The 19,940-nt window shown below is 38.0% G+C and overlaps 1 protein-coding gene across 1 annotated transcript in view; it reads right to left on the reverse strand.

Annotated features, from left to right (window-relative positions):
- SPATA16 (spermatogenesis associated 16) overlaps window positions 1-16,750 on the reverse strand; it is a 244,465-nt gene extending 227,715 nt beyond the window's left edge. Inside the window, exon 1 of the mRNA XM_043874568.1 lies at window positions 16,441-16,750. The gene's annotated coding sequence lies outside the window, so the exon portion shown is untranslated. The remainder of the gene's footprint in view (window positions 1-16,440) is intronic.
- Window positions 16,751-19,940: the final 3,190 nt, after the last annotated feature.

Raw genomic sequence — 19,940 nt, forward strand, 5'->3', positions numbered from 1 at the left:
AGCATTCAGTTTGGAGTTGCACAAAAACTTTGAATTCTAGATATATTATTTATAGACTGTGTGTTCTAGGAGAAATTATCCAACCTCTCTAAACATTATTTTCCTCTTCCAGAAATGGGGATGATTGGATACAGGAGAATCATGTGAGAATCAAATGAGATAATTGATGTAATGGCACCTAAGAGAAGTGAGGTAATTCCACATGGGGCCTCCTTGAACATGCCTCCACTCTTTCAAAGATTAAACACTTCTGTCTCAATCCTGTGTCTCTAAACCTCTCAACCACTGTGCTTCTGCAATTGTCACTTCCTCTCTTGCTTAATCCATTAATGTCCACACAGATCTAGCAACACTTTAAGGAAAAGCAAACAAACTTTCTTGCCTCCACACCTCCTTCCTGCTGCCATCCCATACTGCTGCTCCCCTCCGCTGCAACAGGACTGAAAAGAGTTTTTTATATTCTCTGTCTCCACTTTTTCATCACATATTTTCTTCCCCAATCCAATCTCTGCAGACTTCACTCTTTCCTACTCCATTAAGATTGCCCTGACAAAGGTCATCAGTGGCTTTCACGTTGCTGAGTATCTCATCTGCCAGACCTCTTGGCAGTACTCTTAACTGGTGACACTCTCATTAGTGGAACATCATCTTCTCCCCTTCTACAGCACCTTGCAGTTCTTATTTTCCTATTACTTCACTGACCACTCATTCTTGATCTCCTAGGCTGGCCCTTCCTCTTCTGTTACACCTGATAGCTGGGGCTGCTTTTTTTCTCCATCTGCATTGTCTGGTTAGGTGATCTTGTCCAATCCTGTTGCTTCAAATACCATCAAAAGCCCAAAACAAGTCTCTTAAATCTCATCTTCAGTTACCCATCACCCAATCTTCCCCATTCCAGTATAAGCCCCCATATCCATTGGCTAGAGCAGAACCTTATGAGTTTTCTTTCCTTCCTTTCTTTTACTTAGCTTCATTGTCCAATCCATCATGAGGTCCTACTGACTTTCTTTCAAAGGTCCACCTCTATCCATACCCATGATGATACTTTCCAACCCCATAATTTCTTGCCTAGATTACTGAAATTGTTTTCTCGCACACAGGAGCTAAGTCATCCTTCTAAATGAAAATCAGGTCCCACCATGTTCTTGCTTTAAATCTTTAAATGGCTGCCCACAACACCTAGAATAGAATAAAAACCTCTTATACCTGAAAATTCGTCATGCATTTCCTGCTTTGTCTACTTTGTTTCAGCCACTTGGCTTTTATTTTGTTCTGCTATTTTAACAAGTTCATTCCCACCTTGGAGCCTTTGCACTAGTTTGTCTATGAGTGTTCTCTTCATTGTGTTTTTCACATTATTCAGATTATAGCTTAAATGTCTGTTCCCAAAGAAATCTTCTCTAATTAAAGTAACTCCCCCAGTCATATTGGAGAATCCCATGGACAGAGAACCTGGCAGTCTACGGTCCTTAGGGTTGCAAAGAGTCAGACATGATTAGGTGACTTAGCCTAGTCTAGCCCAGTCATATACCTTTTAAATCTCACTATACCACTTATCACAGTTATATTTACTCATATATATTAGTATATGTATATGTTTCATTTAAATCTCCCTTTTCACACCAGAATATAAGCTCCCTGAGAGAATGAACCTTGTATGCCTAATTCACTGCTACATATTCAGAGCCTGACACAGAGTACACAATAAATATTTGTTGACTGGACAAACAGATGATTGTATCTTATTGTACATTTATTGACAATTCATAGTTATGTTCTTTTTTTCCTGCTGTACCATATTACAGAAGCTTAGACAGTTAGTTGAAAGTCAGGTGGCATTAGTGGTAAAGAGCCCACCTGCCAATGCAGGAGATACAAGAGTTGCAGGTTTGATCCCTGGGTTGGGAAGATCCCCTGGAGGAGGGGATGGCAGTACCCTTGCCTCCAGTATTCTTGCCTGCAGAATCCCATGGACAGAGGAGCCTGGCAGGCTACAGTCCAGGGGGGTCACAAGGAGTTGGACACAACTGAAGCGACTTCACGTGCAGGCCCCTAAATATAAGCTAGCTTTAACAAATTGACTTCACTATGGAGAGTTTCTCTAGACACTGTGGCATCCTGGTTGTTTCTTTTCTTTTCCTTCTATTTTTATTGCTTTCTTCTCTAAGTCAACAATATTTATGATGTGCCCACCCTGGTCTCTTTTATTTTAGTCTTTGTTAGGGGATAAATAATTTCCCTGGTTCTTTGTTGACATGAAGTGTGGCTCATTCAGAACCAAAAGCATCAGAAAAATCAGACCTTTTGGGGGAAGTCATAATGATACAACTTGCTATCTTTACAAGTGTGATCCATGAGAACACAACTGTACTTCTCTAAGATCCTTAATCTAACTTGATTGTAAAAAAAAAAAAATAACTCGTTTGGTGTGGGAGGAATATGAGGTTAAGGCAGTCATGCTTCAACGTACTTCAGAGACCTTAGGCTACATTTCTTCTTGAAGCATAAATGCAATCAGCCTGCCAAATTCATTGGCATCCTGAGAGAAAGTTCTCTTTCTTTGCAAACATTGCTCTGTCCTTCTGTAAAAGTAATCCAAGTTTCTATTTACTTAAGAGGCTGATACTATACAGATGTACAAAGAAAAAATAAATTTTCCCCTAACTTTGGCCAACTCTTTAATTCTGTTGCTATGCTGCTTACTTCTTAAGACTTTCACATTTTATTTCTTAAACTATAACTCAGAATTGTAGAAGGGTGGAGATGGAGAGGCTTCCCAATATATTCTCATCTGATGAAAACAATGAAATCTCATGCAGCTGAAATGACCTGCTCATGGTCACTCAGCAAATCAGTGCTTTCAACCATAGCTTGCAACTCTCAGGGTTCTTTCTACCTCACTCCACTGCCTCCACCATAATACACAAGGTAAATGGTTATCCCAGTTGCAATTTCCAAATGAAGAAACATATATTGAACAGTTTAGCGCTTTGTTTGCAGAAAGTCACACAATTAATGAACAGTAACCACAAAGATTTCTTGTCCTTTGACTTACCCTTTAAACTGTTCTCAAACATGTTTTAAAGTTACATCCACCCAGAGGTGACAAATGTATTTTTTAAATGAACCCATTAACTTGTTTGAAAATGATTGTAAATTTATAGATAAGTTGTAAGGATAATATCGAGAATACTCAATTGCCCTTAACTCAGATTTACCAATTTTAAACATTTTGCCCACATTTATAATTCCAATGTGTGTGTGTGTATGTGTGTGTGTAGTGTAGACAGCTATAGAGAAACACATTCATGTATGTAAATGTATATTATTCATTTTTTTCAGAGTAATTTATGAGGAGGTTGCATGCATCATGTCTCATTACCCTTTGTTACTTTGGTGCATATTTCTTAGAATCAAGGATATTTCACTTATGTAACACAATATAGTTATGAAATCCAGGATTGTTAACATTGATACTATGCTGTTGTTTAATCTATAGTCCCTATTTCCGTTTTGTCAACTGTCTTCATGACATCCTTTTTAGTACTATTTCCTTCAGTATAAGATCGAGTCCAGGGTGATATATTGCATATAGTTGTCACATCTCTTTAGTCTTACTCTGAACCAGTTCCCTTAGCCTTTCTTTGTTGTCCAAAGTGTTGGCATTTTTTTAAGAGTAAGAACCAGCAATTCAGTAGACTCTGCCTTGATTCGGTAGATACTTCTGCATATTTAGAATTGGGTTAAACATCCCCAGTAAGATTATATCACACACTGATGTGTCTTCTTTCTCAGGGTCCCACATTTGAAATCACACGATGCACTTGTCTTTCTTTGGTGATGCAATTTTTTAAAAAGTTTTAAAAGTTAATCTATTTACTATTTTTGGCTGCACTTGGTCTTCACGGCTGTGCATGGGCTTTCTCTAGTTGTGGTGAGTGGGCATTACTCTTTGCTGTGGTACACAAGCTTCTCATTGTGGCATCTTCTCTTATTGCAGACCATGGTCTGTAGGGCGTGCAAGTTTCAGTAGCTGTGGCGTGAGGGCTCTAGAGTGCAGGGTCAGCATTGTGGTGCGTGGCATGGGCTTAGTTTTCCAACAGGAAACCAGGGATGGAAACCGCGTCTCCTGCATTGGCAGGCGGATGACTTCTTAACCACTGGACCACCAGGGAAGTCCAGTGATGAAAATTTTAATCACCTGGCCAAGTTGTTCTCTAGTTTCTCCAGAGAAAGATTTCACTGTTGCAACTTACAGTCTGTGCGGAGATACTTAAAACCTGCAGTTTTTGTGTTCTTCATCAAACTGCCTCTCTTGATATAGCATCCATTGATGATTCTTGTGTGCATGAATCTTAGCTGTGATGATGGCTACATGGTGATTTTTCCCTTTACAATTCACACTATTATTAGAATGCTCAGACAGAGGGTTGGTCACCACTGAAGTATCTGATACAAACATGTGTAGTCCATGATTTTTGACAAAGTAAATCCTATAGTTTCAAGAAACAATAATTAAGTAAAACTGTACTAAAATGTTTAATTTTAAATAATAGACACTGCATTATTTTAAAACAAATGTTTTTAAACATGAAAAATGATTTTTTTTTTTTTTAGAAATGGAGAGGAATCATAGGATACATCTACTCCAATTTCTATATTTTAGAGATGAGGGCCAGAGAGGGCACAGCCCTGTTTAGTGGTAACAGCAGGACTTGAAATTGGTCTAAAGGCTCTGATTCTAGGTTCCATCACAGCCACATTATTTTTAATTTTTATATCCTACTGGACTATAGTTGATTTACAATGTTGTGTTGATCTCAGGTGTACCTCACGTTACTTTCAACATAATCAAAACTTGTTTGTTAAAAACACAGTGTACTCAGCTGGAAGCAAAAAGACTCGTGGCGTAAAGTAGACAATGTAAGAGTGGGATACACTAATGATATCTAAAAATCTACCTTAAGAATTCCATTCATTCAGCAATCATTCATGATTGACTAAGCAACACCCGGTGTCATGACCTGGGTCAGCACTGGGATGCAATGCTGAAGCAGAGATTGCCTCCATGCTCAAGGAGTTTACGGTTGAATGGGAGATCGCACATTAATATGCATCATAATCTTCTGAGGCCTCTTAGGTTCCAGGTCCAACAAATTTTGGTTTACTGGGTCAGCAGTGATCTTAGGAGTCTTCATGTTTTATAAGCAGAGGAGGGCTGTACTAGAAATACAAGATGTCCAAAGTGTTTAAGTGGTTACAGTATATGCACCACCTCCTGACTCTCCCACTCCAACTCCCTACCACTCCAAATTAAAAGTGTGAAGAGAAACAATACCAAACTATTAAATACATTTTTAAAATGTTCAACAAGTTTCAGTGTTATGATCATTACTTTTTTGAAATATTAAAACATGCTAGATTTTCCTAGAAAATTATTTTTTTTGGTAATGCTACTTTGCTGGTGCTGTGTGCATGTCCAATTTCAGTCTACTCCAGTGGAGTCTGATACAGGTGGCTGGGTGACCATGCTGGCATTGAGCCAGCACATTTCTATGCTGGATGTGGATGCAGTTAAATTGGTACTTGGGCTGGCACTGATGAAGCAGTCTGACAGGAAGACAGTATGCTTTAGGTATTTATGCTTAAGAAACACTTGAAGGTCTATATGCTTACCTTCCTGAGAGAAGCTTATATGGATGGATTATTGTTAGGCATTCATTACATTGATTAGTCAACAAACACTTCTTGAATTCCTACTAAGTGAAAATACTGGGCTCTTTCCTGGGTGGATAATTCAGTTCAGTTCAGTTCAGTCGCTCAGTCGTGTCTGACTCTTTGCGACCCCATGAACCACAGCACGCCAGGCCTCCCTGTCCATTACCAACTCCTGGAGTCCATCCAAACCCATGTCCATTGCATTGGTGATGCCATCCAACCATCTCATCCTCTGTCACCTTCTCCTCCTGCCTCCAATCCCTCCCAGCATCAGGGTCTTTCCCAATGAGTCAGCTCTTCACATCAGTGGCCAAAGTATTAGAGTTTCAGCTTCAACATCAGTCCTTCCAATGAACACCCAGGACTGTTCTCCTTTAGGATGGACTGGCTGGATCTCTTTGCAGTCCAAGGGACTTTCAAGAGTCTTCTCCAACACCACAGTTCAAATGCATCAATTCTTCAGCGCTCAGCTTTCTTTATAGTCCAACTCTCACATCCATACATGACCACTAGAAAAACCATAGCCTTGACTAGACGGACCTTTGTTGACAAAATAATGTCTCTGCTTTTTAATATGCTATCTAGGTTGGTCATAACTTTCCTTCCAAGGAGTAAGCATCTTTTAATTTCATGGCTGCAGTCACCATCTGCAGTGATTTTGGAGCCCAGAAAAATAAAGTCTGACACTGTTTCCACTGTTTCCCCATCTATTTGCTGTGAAGTGATGGGACCAGATGCCATGATCTTAGTTTTCTGAATGTTGAGCTTTAAGCAAACTTTTTTACTCTCCTCTTTCATTTTCATCAAGAGGCTTTTTAGTTTCTCCTCCCTCTCTGCCATTAGGGTGGTGTCATCTGCATATCTGTGGTTATTGATATTTCTCCCAGCAATCCTGATTCCAGCTTGTGCTTCATCCAGCCCAGTGTTTCTCATGATGTACTCTGCGTATAAGTTAAATAAGCAGGGTGACAATACACAGCCTTGACGTACTCCTTTTCCTATTTGGAACCAGTCTGTTGTTCCATGTCCAGTTCTAACTGTTGCGTCCTGACCTGCATGCAGGTTACTCAAGAGGCAGGTCAGGTGGTCTGGTGTTCCCATCTCTTTCAGAATTTTCCACAGTTTGTTGTGATCCACACAGTCAAAGGCTTTGGCATAGTCAATAAAGCAGAAATAGATGTTTTTTCTGGAACTCTCTCACTTTTTCTATGATCCAGCAGATGTTGGCAATTTGATCTCTGGTTCCTCTGCCTTTTCTAAAACCAGCTTGAACATCTGGAAGTTCATGGTTCATGTGTATTGTTGAAGCCTGGTTTGGAGAATTTTGAGCATTACTTTACCAGCATGTGAGATGAGTGCAATTGTGTGGTAGTTTGAGTATTCTTTGGCATTGCCTTTCTTTGGGACTGGAATGAAAACTGACCTTTTGCAGTCCTGTGGCCACTGCTGAGTTTTCCAAATTTGCTGGCATAGTGAGTGAAGCACTTTCACAGCATCATCTTTCAGGATTTGAAATAGCTCAAGTGGAATTCCATCACCTCCACTAGCTTTGTTCGTAGTGATGCTTCCTAAGGCCCACTTGACTTCACATTCGAGGATGTCTGGCTCTAGGTGAGTGATCACACCATCATGATTATCTGGGTCATGAAGATCTTTTTTGTACAATTCTTCTGTATATTCTTGCCACCTCTTCTTAATATCTTCTGCTTCTGTTAGGTCCCTACCATTTCTGTCCTTTATTGAGCCCATCTTTGCATAAAATGTTCCCTTGGGATCTCTAATTTTCTTGAAGAGATCTCTAGTCTTTCCTATTCTATTGTTTTCCTCTATTTCTTTGCACTGATTGCTGAGGAAGGCTTTCTTATCTCTCCTTGCTATTCTTTGGAACTCTGGTATATCTCTCAAATGGGTATATCTTTCCTTTTCTCCTTTGCTTTTTGCTTCCCTTCTTTTCACAGCTATTTATAAGGCCTCCTCGGACAGCCATTTTGCTTTTTTGCATTTCTTTTTCTTGGGTATGGTCTTGATGCCTGTCTTCTGTACAGTGTCATGAACCTCCATACATAGTTCATCAGGCTCTCTGTCTATCAGATCTAGTCCCTCAAATCTATTTCTCACTTCCACTGTATATTCATAAGGGATTTGATAAGTCATAAGGGTGGATTGTAAAGATGAATAAAATGGGTTGTTCTTCATAGGAGCTTGGAAGTAAGAGTTCAAAGCTGCTAACTTCTTCGATAGTGTGTTCCAAGCTCAATAAGTCAAAATAGCGTAGGAGACAGGACCTGTGTTTTAGACTTGAGATCTGAGCTCAAATCATAAATCTTTCTTTTTTGCTGAAGAAACTTTCACTAAGTTACTTTAGTTTGATGGATCTTGGTTTTTTCATCCAATTCATTCCTTATAGGGATTAACAAAAAGCAATGTTTTTTAGAAACCGATTCATCATCTGGCATTTAATCTGTTCTCCACAAACAGTAGCTATTATAGTTTTAAACATAGCACATATATGTTATATCATGAACAAATTATAAACATAATATTTATAAAACATACTAATAATGTTTAACAGTTGATGCTTTGGTTTACATTGTGAAACTTTGTTTACAGATGTGCACACACATCATTTTTCTTCTTCAGTTTCAACAAGTTGGCAACTAATATTTACATAAAAATTGAATCTCAGGATATTTATTCCCTGTGGATTTTGTGTCCTGGAGAGCAACTGGTAAAATGAGAGAACATCCATCACAAGCAGGATAGCTAATCTACTTTCATTGTAATCATATATAACCAGTCAAATAGTGCATGATCCATAAAATGGGTGCACCGTGGGTAATGCATGAATAATTAATATCTGCCGCTCTTACCTCACAAGGAGAACCTGAGGCATGAATATGAGACTGCTCCTAAATTATTTTCCCTGAGGTTGAACTGGATATTTATTTTCACCTAAGATAATCATAAATCTCTGTAAACTGTTTTTTGGAGTAGAGTGGAAACAGGTGGAGAGTGAACACAGAAATCTCCTAATCTCAAAACATGTTATATAATAGAACTATGACTATTGCCAATTTAATATTTTCTAATACATTTACAGTATTTTTAGCTTAGTAATCCCTAAATTGTCTTTTCCTTTGGAGAGTGAAGAATAAAAAGTTATTTTTAACACTTGAGAAACTATTGCATTAGATTTTTTGTATGATTGGCCTAAGGATTAATGGTACAATGCTATATGTACTTCCTATAGACCCTGGCATAGAAGAGAGGGAGGGAGGTTAGAAAATGAACTGTTTATCTGCCTTCCTATGCATGCCAACCCATTTTACATCATAAATATATCTGAGCCAACTAGTAGAGTTTACCTGATTCTTTGCAAGAGTTCTAGTTTGATACTTTATTAAAGTATGAAGTGGCTTCCCTGGTGGCTTAGCGGTAAAGAATCTGCCTGTAAGCAAGATATGTCGGTTTGATCCCTGGGCCAGGAAGATCCTCTGGAGAAGGAAATGGCAACCTATTCCAGTATTCTTGCCTGGGAAATCCCATGGACAGAGGAGCCTGGAGAGCTGCAGTTCATGGGGCCGCAAAAGAGTCGAACATGACTGAACAGCTAAACAACAAGTATGAAGTACTTTCAGATGGAACTACTTAGATCTTGTATATATTCATTTAAGCTATTTTTGCACAAATGACCCATTTAATTTGACTTCATTGCTCCCCTTCTTGAAGCCAGTATGCTCAGTTTACAGACCTGTGAACTATTCACGGTTAGTGCTTCCCCATGAAACATACAAAGCAACAAGCATCATGTATTCTCCCCAGCACCCCTCTGCCTCTGGCTCAAGTTGCCCAGGCACATATCCTCTCTTACCTCTGTCCCCAGGTTAGAAGCACTTAGCCTCATTTCCAGGCATAGGCAGCTTCCCTCTACCCTCCTCTGGGATATATAAAGAGGGTAAATGAACAAAAAGAGCCCCCTGGGCCTCTCTTCTCATCTACTTACACTGTCCCTTCTTCACCCATCAAAAATAAGTAAAGAAAAAGAAGAATTGAATTTCTTACTTGTATAGTTTTTAGTATTATTACTTGAAGGTTTCTTCTTAACTTTTTATAGTATAAATTATGATACTTATTTTGCAGAAATGCATTTGTCTATGAGAAATTAATTTTGGAATTGATAGAAGATATCAAATAGTTTACAGATACATTTTTTTATTTGTTCAATCATGTTTCAGTTACATTTAATGAAGATTTACAGGTTTACAGAGTTGTGTGATATTTGGAAACTGACTGTATATTAATCACTGACTAATATTTTCCCAGTCGATCCCAGAAAAAGAGAACCATGAAACCAAAAAACTTCTTTGAGGAAAGTTCTGATGTATATCAAACTTTAAAAAAAAAGTGATACTTTAAAATTACTATTTTGACAATTTGAACCTAGACAAAATATATCATTCAAATTATTCAGTTACATAATAACTTCTGCATTATGGGTGGGATGGACTTGTTGGTAGCAGACAGAATTTCTGCTGAGACTAAGTGAAAAAGCAGAATTAAATACCAAATCATCAGTTTGAGTGTACTGGAGAGATGGGAGGCAGTGAAAAATAGATAGGGTATAACTTCTTCATGAAAATGAGCTGACTTTTACAGCCATTTTTATCTGGGGGACATTTGCCAATTTGGTACGGGGAGGGGAGAGGCAAGATACTGAAGACCTAAGTAGAAGGCCTCTCAAAAGCAATGCAAAGTTCTGACAGTCTTGTGAGACCTGCAGGAGAAATGGCCTTAAAGAAACATCAGATATACAGCTGGAAACTCTTGAGAAGCTAGAGATAAACTATTTTCAGGCCTGCAGCCCAGCCTCAACATATAGCAGTTCCTGATTAAATTAAGATGAACAACTGTGTTGTCTGCTTAGTGAAGGCAGGGAGGAATCCATTATAGAGGATGATACGTCATGTGAATCTTCTACAGCCTCCTATACAAAATATTCAACACTGAATACAAAATTACTAAGTGTGGCCCCCAAACACCAAGAAAAAAAATAAAAAATCACAAGGAAAAATAGACAATAGAAACACACCTGCAGGTGATCGAGATATAAGAGTTAGCTAGGAACTTAAAATATCTCTAATATGTTCAAGGCAATAGAGGTAAGATTTTCCTAAACACGTGCTCTCTTCTCCCCCAGCTACAGTCTCTGCATTGTTTGAAAATATAAGTTATAAGTCATGGAAATAATTTGACGGTAAATCAGATGTTTTTCTATAGAACTCACCAGGAGGGCAAAATCACACAAATGAAATGCAGTTCATGTGAGTGGCTTGTAAATTATTAGTCTGTGTGTATGTTGGGTAGAGTGAAGAGAGAGAAGAAATTCTCTGCCTGTGTTTCTGAAGGCCCTGAGGAGCCTGAACAAATAGCAGTGGGCATGAAAAAGTTGCTTGCTCTCATTATAAACAATTTTTAAAGTTTAGCTGTGGTAAGGGGAAAAAAATTCCCCCCAGGCTTGATTTTTTTATGACTTAATCTCCCTGCAGCTGTAGATATATTAATTAGTAAATATGATGACCTGATAATTAGATCAGTGACCTCAGAATCAACCATACTTCAGTCACACTCAATCCTAAGAAAAAGGTGGAAAGAAGGCTCTATCAATAGAGGCCAGGGAGGACCAGAATGGTGCTGATACAAGGTCCCTTCCCATTTTGATTGCTATGATGATGAGTTTCTTCCTCTGTCCTCTTAAGGGTAACTACTTGAGTTGGAGAAATAGGCATAAAAAAGAACCTGAGCTTCAATTTTATTAAATATTTACTCAAAGAGGCTATTTTAAATCATTACTGAGTTCTCTCTGATTGGTATGTACAAACAGTCCCTCTCTGCATTCTCACATTCTGACTTTAAAAGAAAAGAGGCCTCAAGAGCTCACTCCAGAATTCTGCTACAAAAATTCATGGAATCAACTTTCCTCAGCCTTCACTTTAAAACATCTATACCAGCATAGGGCAACATCTCCTGGTATGCACGTCCCAAAGTGAAGAGGCATTCTCAAGCCAGGAGGAAGAGATGAGGCAGGCTCTTGAGGAACATTTTAAAACTACATTTTCCTCCCTGCCCATAATCCAGCCCCATCTCATTATTCTTGCGAGTATATTGTAGATATGAAAGATTTGGAATAATGAAAAATATTGAGAATTAGGTAGATGGAGTGATAAATGGAAAACACTGGTAGTCACCTACTACTGGAAGATAAGACCAAAACCAGACGACCAGTTTCATGTGGGTACTGGTTGAACAAATTCTGTGACACGGGCGGAGTAACATGCAGGCCCATGAAAGGCAGAATCTCTGGGAGAAAAATGGAAAGAGATGGAAACTGTGTGAGAAGATAGAGCTTCTATGAATTGTAGATCATACTTCCTTTTCTGTATTCATGGAATTGACCAATGAGAGCATGGGCAACATTTGAAGGAATCTGTACATAGTCATGTTGCAATGTTTAAATGAATAGATGCTGTGATTTGTAATGTATAGACTCTCATGTTTAACATGATGTTTTCTCTTCACTGTGAACTACATTAGTGAATATAAAATATGGGGGGATTAACTGAGGTCTGAACTTTTGAGAGTCTTTAAACTTTGTCCCCAGTACTTAAGAAGATTGAGATGCCATCTATGCCTACATTATCCTCATCATCTGAGCAGGAATCACATAGATGCTCAAAACACACACTTCCCTAAAGTAGAAGAGACATGTTACATTTGGGAATATATGCTGAGGGCTGATTGTGGAGGCCATGGTAGTATTGCATTCTTTTTTTCCTACAACTTAAACCTAGGTTTCCAAATGTCTATTGAACAGGGGTGTGAAGTGGTAGCCATAGTTTTGCTCCTTACACCTTCGTTAAAACTTCACAAACTTGAGCTGATTTCTAACAAGTTAAATGCAGTATTTTTGGAAGAGGATGGTGACAATACAGTGTCTTCTCAAACTATAACTTAGGTGATCTTTAGAGACAGCATTGAATTCTTCTGCTTGAGTTATGCTGGCTAATAGGAATTTAAGTGATAACTGGTAGGAGAGCACTGAAGCATTCATGCATGTGAAATCAGATGAACAACCAGAATTGGAATTTCCTAAGGAAAGTTATTCTAGCGGAGAAACACAGGCCCAGGTTGAGTGCCAATAACTTTTAAACTAACATGTGCAACTATCATCCTAATAAGTAACAGCTAAAGGCGCCTGAAGAAAAGCAAGACCAATATTTTCAATTACATTTTAAAAACAATAGCTCAGAGTTATAGACAAGTTCCTTTCTCTGTTAAAGGGAATTTAATCTGTCTTAACTTTGACTCCATGTATTAATACTTACTCTTGAAAAGTACACATAAAACTTAAGTAAATCTCAAATAAATTGTATTATTTATATTAATCTTATTTATCAATAAGATTTAATTTATTAATGATTTACTCTTATATAATATTATAGTTTAATAAATATTATTTAAGTAAACAGAATGACTAATTCCTCTACAAAAAGAAACTGAAATCAAGAACTTCTGGTTTCTACTGGTAATTTTTATTTCTATTCAGTGATAATACTAGTCTGAAATATTCCCCTTTAAATGATCTACTCAACACCATATCAATTCTCCACCTGTCATGCAGGTGGAGACTGCATTCTAGACTGCAATGTGACTTCAGCTTCAACTTCTCAGGGTTAAAGGATACATTCTAATGCTTATCCTGCATAAAATCAGCTCAGTTACCTTTCAAAGTTGCCTAAAATTTGTGAAATATTAGTGATTCAAATATATGAATCCTCAAAGTTTCATAATAGACATACTTAGGTGTATATAGATCTATATCAAATCTTATAGTATGTAAATGAACTTACCCCTTCAGGTTTTCTAAAATGTAGAGGTAAAGCTGAATCTTTGCCATCATAGTTATTTTTCCCATCCCATGGAGTATTTGGAATGATTTTTGATATCAGTAATGGCCATTGTGCTCTCAGTTTCCTAATTTACAAAATAAGGTTAATGATAATATCTAGCTCATGGTTGTTGTAAAGAGTAATAAAAGGTTTCCTGGTAAATAGTAAGTGCTTGAAAAATGCTGTTATACTATTGCTCTCATCATTTTTTATTGTTATTATTGCTCATCGATTGAAAAAAATTAGACAGTTAGGAAAATGGTCTTTCTATTGGACCCCTCACTCATGCTTATTCACCTTGTATATTTTGAAATCTAGCCAGAGCTATGATAAGTTATAGTCTCTACTTCAGTGATCTTTAAACTAGACTGCTGTAATATTTTATTTTATTAACATCCCTGAAAAAACTCAACAAGGCTCTTCATGGGAGCAAAATGTTACAATTTGAATGTCACATTCCAGGAAGATGACTCAATATATTTTATACTGCTGCTGCTGCTAAGTCGCTTCAGTTGTGTCCGACTCTGTGCGACCCCATAGAGGGCAGCCCACCAGGCTCCTCTGTCCCTGGGATTCTCCAGGCAAGAATATTGGAGTGGATTGCCATTTCCTTCTCCAATGCATGCATGCATGCTAAGTCGCTTCAGTTGTGTTGACTCTGTGACCCCATGGACGGCAGCCCACCAGGCTCCTCTGTCCACAGGATTCTCCAGGTAAGAATACCAGAGGGGTTGCCATTTCCTTCTCCAATATTTTATACTAGTTGAGAGATAATAATCTGGGCTCCCTGATGCAAAAGGATTTAAAAGCCCTTGAGCATTTGGTGTTTGTATGGCTTTTGTTACCATAGCCCTCCATGGTTTGGCTACCTATTCATCTATTTTCAACTGATACAACACATAAAACAAAGAAAAAGAAATTGCAGTCAAATTCTGTGTGGAGATTTGTGGTTCTAGTCATTGTGTGTCTTAATTAGAAAAAACTGTCCTGCTGTTAGGAAGAAACTATGGATTTATGCCTGGAGACCTTTTTAAGATCCTGTATATAACAATGATTATTCATGTTCATTTGTTGTTTTCCTTTAGGTTGTGATTAATTTCCAACATACTGGTTTCACTGCTCAAAAGATGAACAACTTTATGAATTTAGGGCAGATACTGTAACAAGTAGTTATTTTCCATTTCAAACTGTGGCAAAGAAAAAGAAGAGGGTATTTTTCCTGAATGGCCTTTAAAATTATTTCTCTTTGGGAAATATCTTTGAAAATGACCAGATTGGAAGTTGTAGCTATTTGGTTATAATAACACTGATGAGTAACAGGTTGAACAAGGTTGAAAAGGTACTTCACTGAAAAGTCCACTTTGGGAACAAAGAAAAATCTCAGTTCTACCTTGATTATGCACTTGTGTTACACACCATGGCAACTCACCAGTTTAGGTGCACTTGAAAAATAGGCTGAAAAATTAAAAACCTCTTTGAAATACTACAAAACATGGTCTTGCCTCCAGTCATATCCCTGTCTCCCATATCAGAATCAATATTTCATTCCTTATTCAAATCAGGACAGTGAAGAAAAATGATATGCTGTATGCAGAGTTAGGTGATTAGAAGGATTCCAGCCTCTCTCTGGCTTCCGGTGCATTTTTTTCTCTTCTACCTTTATAGTTCCCTTGACAAAAAAATTCTTGAGCTTTTGTTGGACATGAAGGGGAAAAAAAAAAAAACTCTAAAATATTATTATTGAGTCCTAATTTATTTTTCCATTTGGAGGAAAACAGTCCATCCAATCTGCAATAATATTTAAAAGATAGCATCTCTGTGGCACCCAAGGTCTCACTGGTGAAATCTGAAAAGATCCAAAGCCCCTTTGTGTGTATAATAACATCATTAGCACATTAAATTTAATAATAGGGGATTAAAAAATAGTTATCATTACAAATAAGTTTTTATGCATTAATTTAAAACTAGTGGCTTATTAAACATGGCAAACATTTTGTTGGTGTTCCAAAAAGATTCTTATTGACACCTGTAAATAAATATTTTCTAGACAAGTGCTGTGAAAAGCAAACTTTAAACAAGGTTGACACTTTTTCAATGTTCATGCTGAATCACCTTTGAATGGCAGATTGTTAAGATATTCACTCATTCAACCATTCTTTCCCTCTCTCATACACCAGCTATCTCAGAGCACACATTTTATACCAGGTATGATGTTAGAGTACTCAGATGAAGACATGGTCTGTGCCTTAGAGAAAGAGAGCGCTCAGAGTGTCTCTACCTAAAACCATACTCAGTGATATTGGACGCCTTTGTTTCCTCAGTAATATCATGAGTTAGGGAGACAACAACCTATAATAAAATCTGAACTCTGAAATAGTGATCCTCTTTCGCTTGACAAGAGATAAATAACCTCATATCATACACTTTATCAAGGAATACAGGTTAGGATAAAACAAAATAAAAAGTAAAAGTCTGTTATTCATAAACCAAGTAAGATCTTGGTCTGTTCTTTCTCGTCAGATGTGACAGGGTGTGCCGCGAAGAGGACAGGGACCCAGTTTGGAATTCCTTGTCTTTAACTGCCTGCAGGCAATGATTTCTTGGCTACTTATTACAGTTATCAGTAGAAAACGTTCCTCGTTCGAAGGGTGAGAAGGATGAAAAGAGCTCCTACTTTCCCCAACTTCCTCAAGCTTCCTCCTGAAGGCCCCCTTCCTCCCCAGCCAGCCTGGGAAGCTGAAAAGTTTTAACTGCGCAGAGCTAAATCTTCTCCTACCTAGGCAGTTGTGGCTGAACCCCGCACGGGCGGGAAGAAGCTCTGGACTCCTCCCAGCTGCCGCATCTGGCCACACCCGAGTCCAAACGTCCGGATCTGAGGCCACGTTGGTCAGTGTGCTCGCGGAAGCCCAGGTTTGAAACGTCACATTCCGCGAGGCCACGCCCCTCTGCCTGTAGCCACGCCTCTGCCCGTGGCCCCGCCCACACGCCCTGCCCTTCAGTTCAGTTCAGTCGTTCAGTCATGTCTGACACTTCGCGACTCCATGAATCACAGCATGCCAGGCCTCCCTGTCCATCATCAACTCCCGGACTTTACTCAAACTCATGTCCATCCAGTCGGTGATGCCATCCAGCCATCTCATCTTCTGTCGTCCCCTTCTCCTCCTGCCCTCAATCCCTCCCAGCATCAGAGTCTTTTCCCATGAGTCAACTCTTCGCATGAGGTGGCCAAAGTATTGGAGTTTCAGCTTCAGCATCAGTCCTTCTAATGAACACCCAGGACTGATCTCCTTTAGGATGGACTGATTTGATCTCCTTGCAGTCCAAGGGGCTCTCAAGAGTCTTCTCCAACACCACAGTTCAAAAGCATCAATTTTTCCGCGCTCAGCTTTCTTCACAGTCCAACTCTCACATCCATACATGACAACTGGCTGCTGTCGTTTTTTCCAACTGTAAAAAAAAGTTTATATCTCCTCCCTTCAGATTCTAAAAGTATTTGAGGTTTTTGTATTTCCATACAAATTGTGAAATTGTTTGTTCTAGTTCTATGAAAAATACCGTTAGTAGCTTGATAGGTATTGCATTGAATAAAGTAATGTGATTGTTAAAAAATACTTTGGAAAATACAAAAAGATGTGTGTAAAATAAAAATAATCTGTAGTCTTAAGAGAAATACTAAGACCATTTCAGTATATATCTTTGCACTCTTCTTACCATGAATAGATAGAAAATAAACAGCGCTTCTTCTCTGCCTTTTTCACATACATATAAGTGCACAGGTAGGAAATGCATAGTAAATACACTTCATAAAATTTTGTATATCTTTTCTTTTTTAAAGAAAAATACTTTAAAACTTTTTTACTGTAAAATGTACATATGTAGGAATTAAAGTTCTGTTGTATATATTAAAAAGTGAAAAATATTAAAAGATCAGCCAAGTATCTTTCACAGAATGTTCTGCTTCCTACATTTGAAGGAACCTATGTACCGCTAAGGACTGCATCTTTCTCCTCAGCAATATTATAAATTTTATGACAAACATTGCCTTGCTTTTCTTTATAGTTTAACAAATAATATATATCACTTTTTGTTGAAGTATGGTACATGTACAGAAAAGTCAATCAACTGTAGGTGTGTTCAATGAATTATCACAAAGTGAACTCACCAGAATAACTGCTACCCAAGTAAAAACGAAAAATAAAACATTATTAGCATCCTGGAAGACGCTCCTAATGACTATCCCTTTTCTGTTCCCCAGAGGTAATGATTATTTTGCCTTCTAACACCATAGTTTAGTTTTTCCTATTTTTGAACTTTATAAAAATAGTCCACTCATTGTTTTACTGTTCAATACTGCTATTGATTATAGTTATCTTTTACAAAGTACACTCCATATACTAACCATATTTATGGCAAGTCTATATCCTGTCTTCTTCACTTAACACTCTACAGAGTCATTTTTTCATGTCATTTAACATTGCGCTAAAAAAAATGGGTTTTGCCTTATGGTCTATTGGATGGATATAATGGATATAGCACGATTTTATTGGAAGTATAGGGTTTTTTTTTTTTTTTTAAGGAAGGGAGGCAATATCTCCTAAGCATATGTATTTGCTCGCATATTGTTTGGTGTACAACTGTGGGTTATCTCTTTAGGATTATTTCTAAAAATGAAATTCCTAAATCAAAGAGCATTAACTTTTTAAAAGTCCAGTGTCCTGCTGCAAATGATGTCAATTTATATTCTTGCTAGTGATGTATGATAGTATCCCATTATATTGTCTCCCAAATAATTAAGAAAAATCTGTTAATTTGATAGGTGAGAAATATTTTCTCCTTGATGTTTACATTTACAGTCATTTGATTACAGGAGAGGCTGATTACACATTTATTATTAATTCATATGTCTCTTATTACAGTTTATATATATACTTTTTCCCATCTCCTCAAGTTTTGACATTGGTTTCTCCATTAGTGGGCTTCCCTAGTGGTTCAGATAGTAAAGAATCTGCCTGTAATGCGGGAGACCTAGGTTTAATCCCTGAGCAGGAAGATCACCTGGAGAAGGAATTGGCAACCCACTCCAATATTCTTGCCTTAAGCAGACTGTTGTGCTTGAGTCTCTTAGGTTAACATGAATGAACTGTGGTCCTTAAGTCAATGACTGGCCTAATCTCAGGACTATCATAGAAATTCCTTCAGGGTTCTTTAATATCTTTTGAATCCCCCACCCTTCCCTACAGATGACAGGATTGTGACAGATGATTTCAATTTCATTACCTCATCGCAGTAACTACATGAAATCAGATTTCACTACTGTCACATTACAGCTCAAAGAATGAGGTTGAGTGCATATGGGACTTGCTCAGGTTAATGAAAGGACATTTGAACCTGTATATTCCCACGTAGTTCCTCTACTTTGGCTAGTTTTGAGCTGAAAGTTTTCCCTTTATCATCACAAATCAAGTAGTTGAGGTTCTATTAGGCATGGTATCTATATAAATTTGAGACTCAAGGGAAGAGTTGCAAAACTGGACTAAGGAGTCTGTAGCTGCTGAATAATGCAGAACACATGAGATCCCCTCTTATGCCCCACAATGATAGAGAAATGAGCCCCCAAGGAGATGATGCCATTGTGCGTGGCCATGCAGGTTGTACATAGCACAACTCCAGAGGGGGCACTGTCCACATCCAGTATGACTTGAATAGCATTCCTTGGAATCTGCTAATCTACACCTGAATCTTTAGTAACGTCTCAATATTTAATTTTTGCAATAACAAGTGGTTTTCAAGCATAGGTCAGTATAAACGATAGATAGAGTAAATGATGCTGGATTAGAACTTTGCTCTCAGTTGTCAAAACAGTTGATACAAAAATTTGATGTATCAAAGATCATTCTTTATTCCAGAAAACATAAAATAATACTAAGGGCAAAACATTTAAAGCACGTTTGTCCCTGTAGAAATACAATTAAAACACTTTGTGGGTGTATAGAAAGATTTCTGAAGCATCAAAACAGAGTAGGACATTTTCTTACAAATACCAGGTAATTGCAATACAGATTCTGTAACAGCAGATACTTGGTCAGCCAGCATATAGGAAAGTACTCATGTGGATGAGAAATTGACCACACACTTAGCAGTGAGCGTTTTAACAGTAGAGGCATATTAGAGGCCATCTTGTTTTGCAATTACCCATTGTGGTTGCTTAGTCAAAATCATTCAGCATGAAGTTAGGAGAAAGGATTAGAGATTACAGATGACCCTAGTTGAAGCCAC

The sequence above is a fragment of the Cervus elaphus genome, chromosome 19 (assembly GCF_910594005.1).
Source record: "Cervus elaphus chromosome 19, mCerEla1.1, whole genome shotgun sequence".
NCBI lineage: Eukaryota > Metazoa > Chordata > Mammalia > Artiodactyla > Cervidae > Cervus > Cervus elaphus.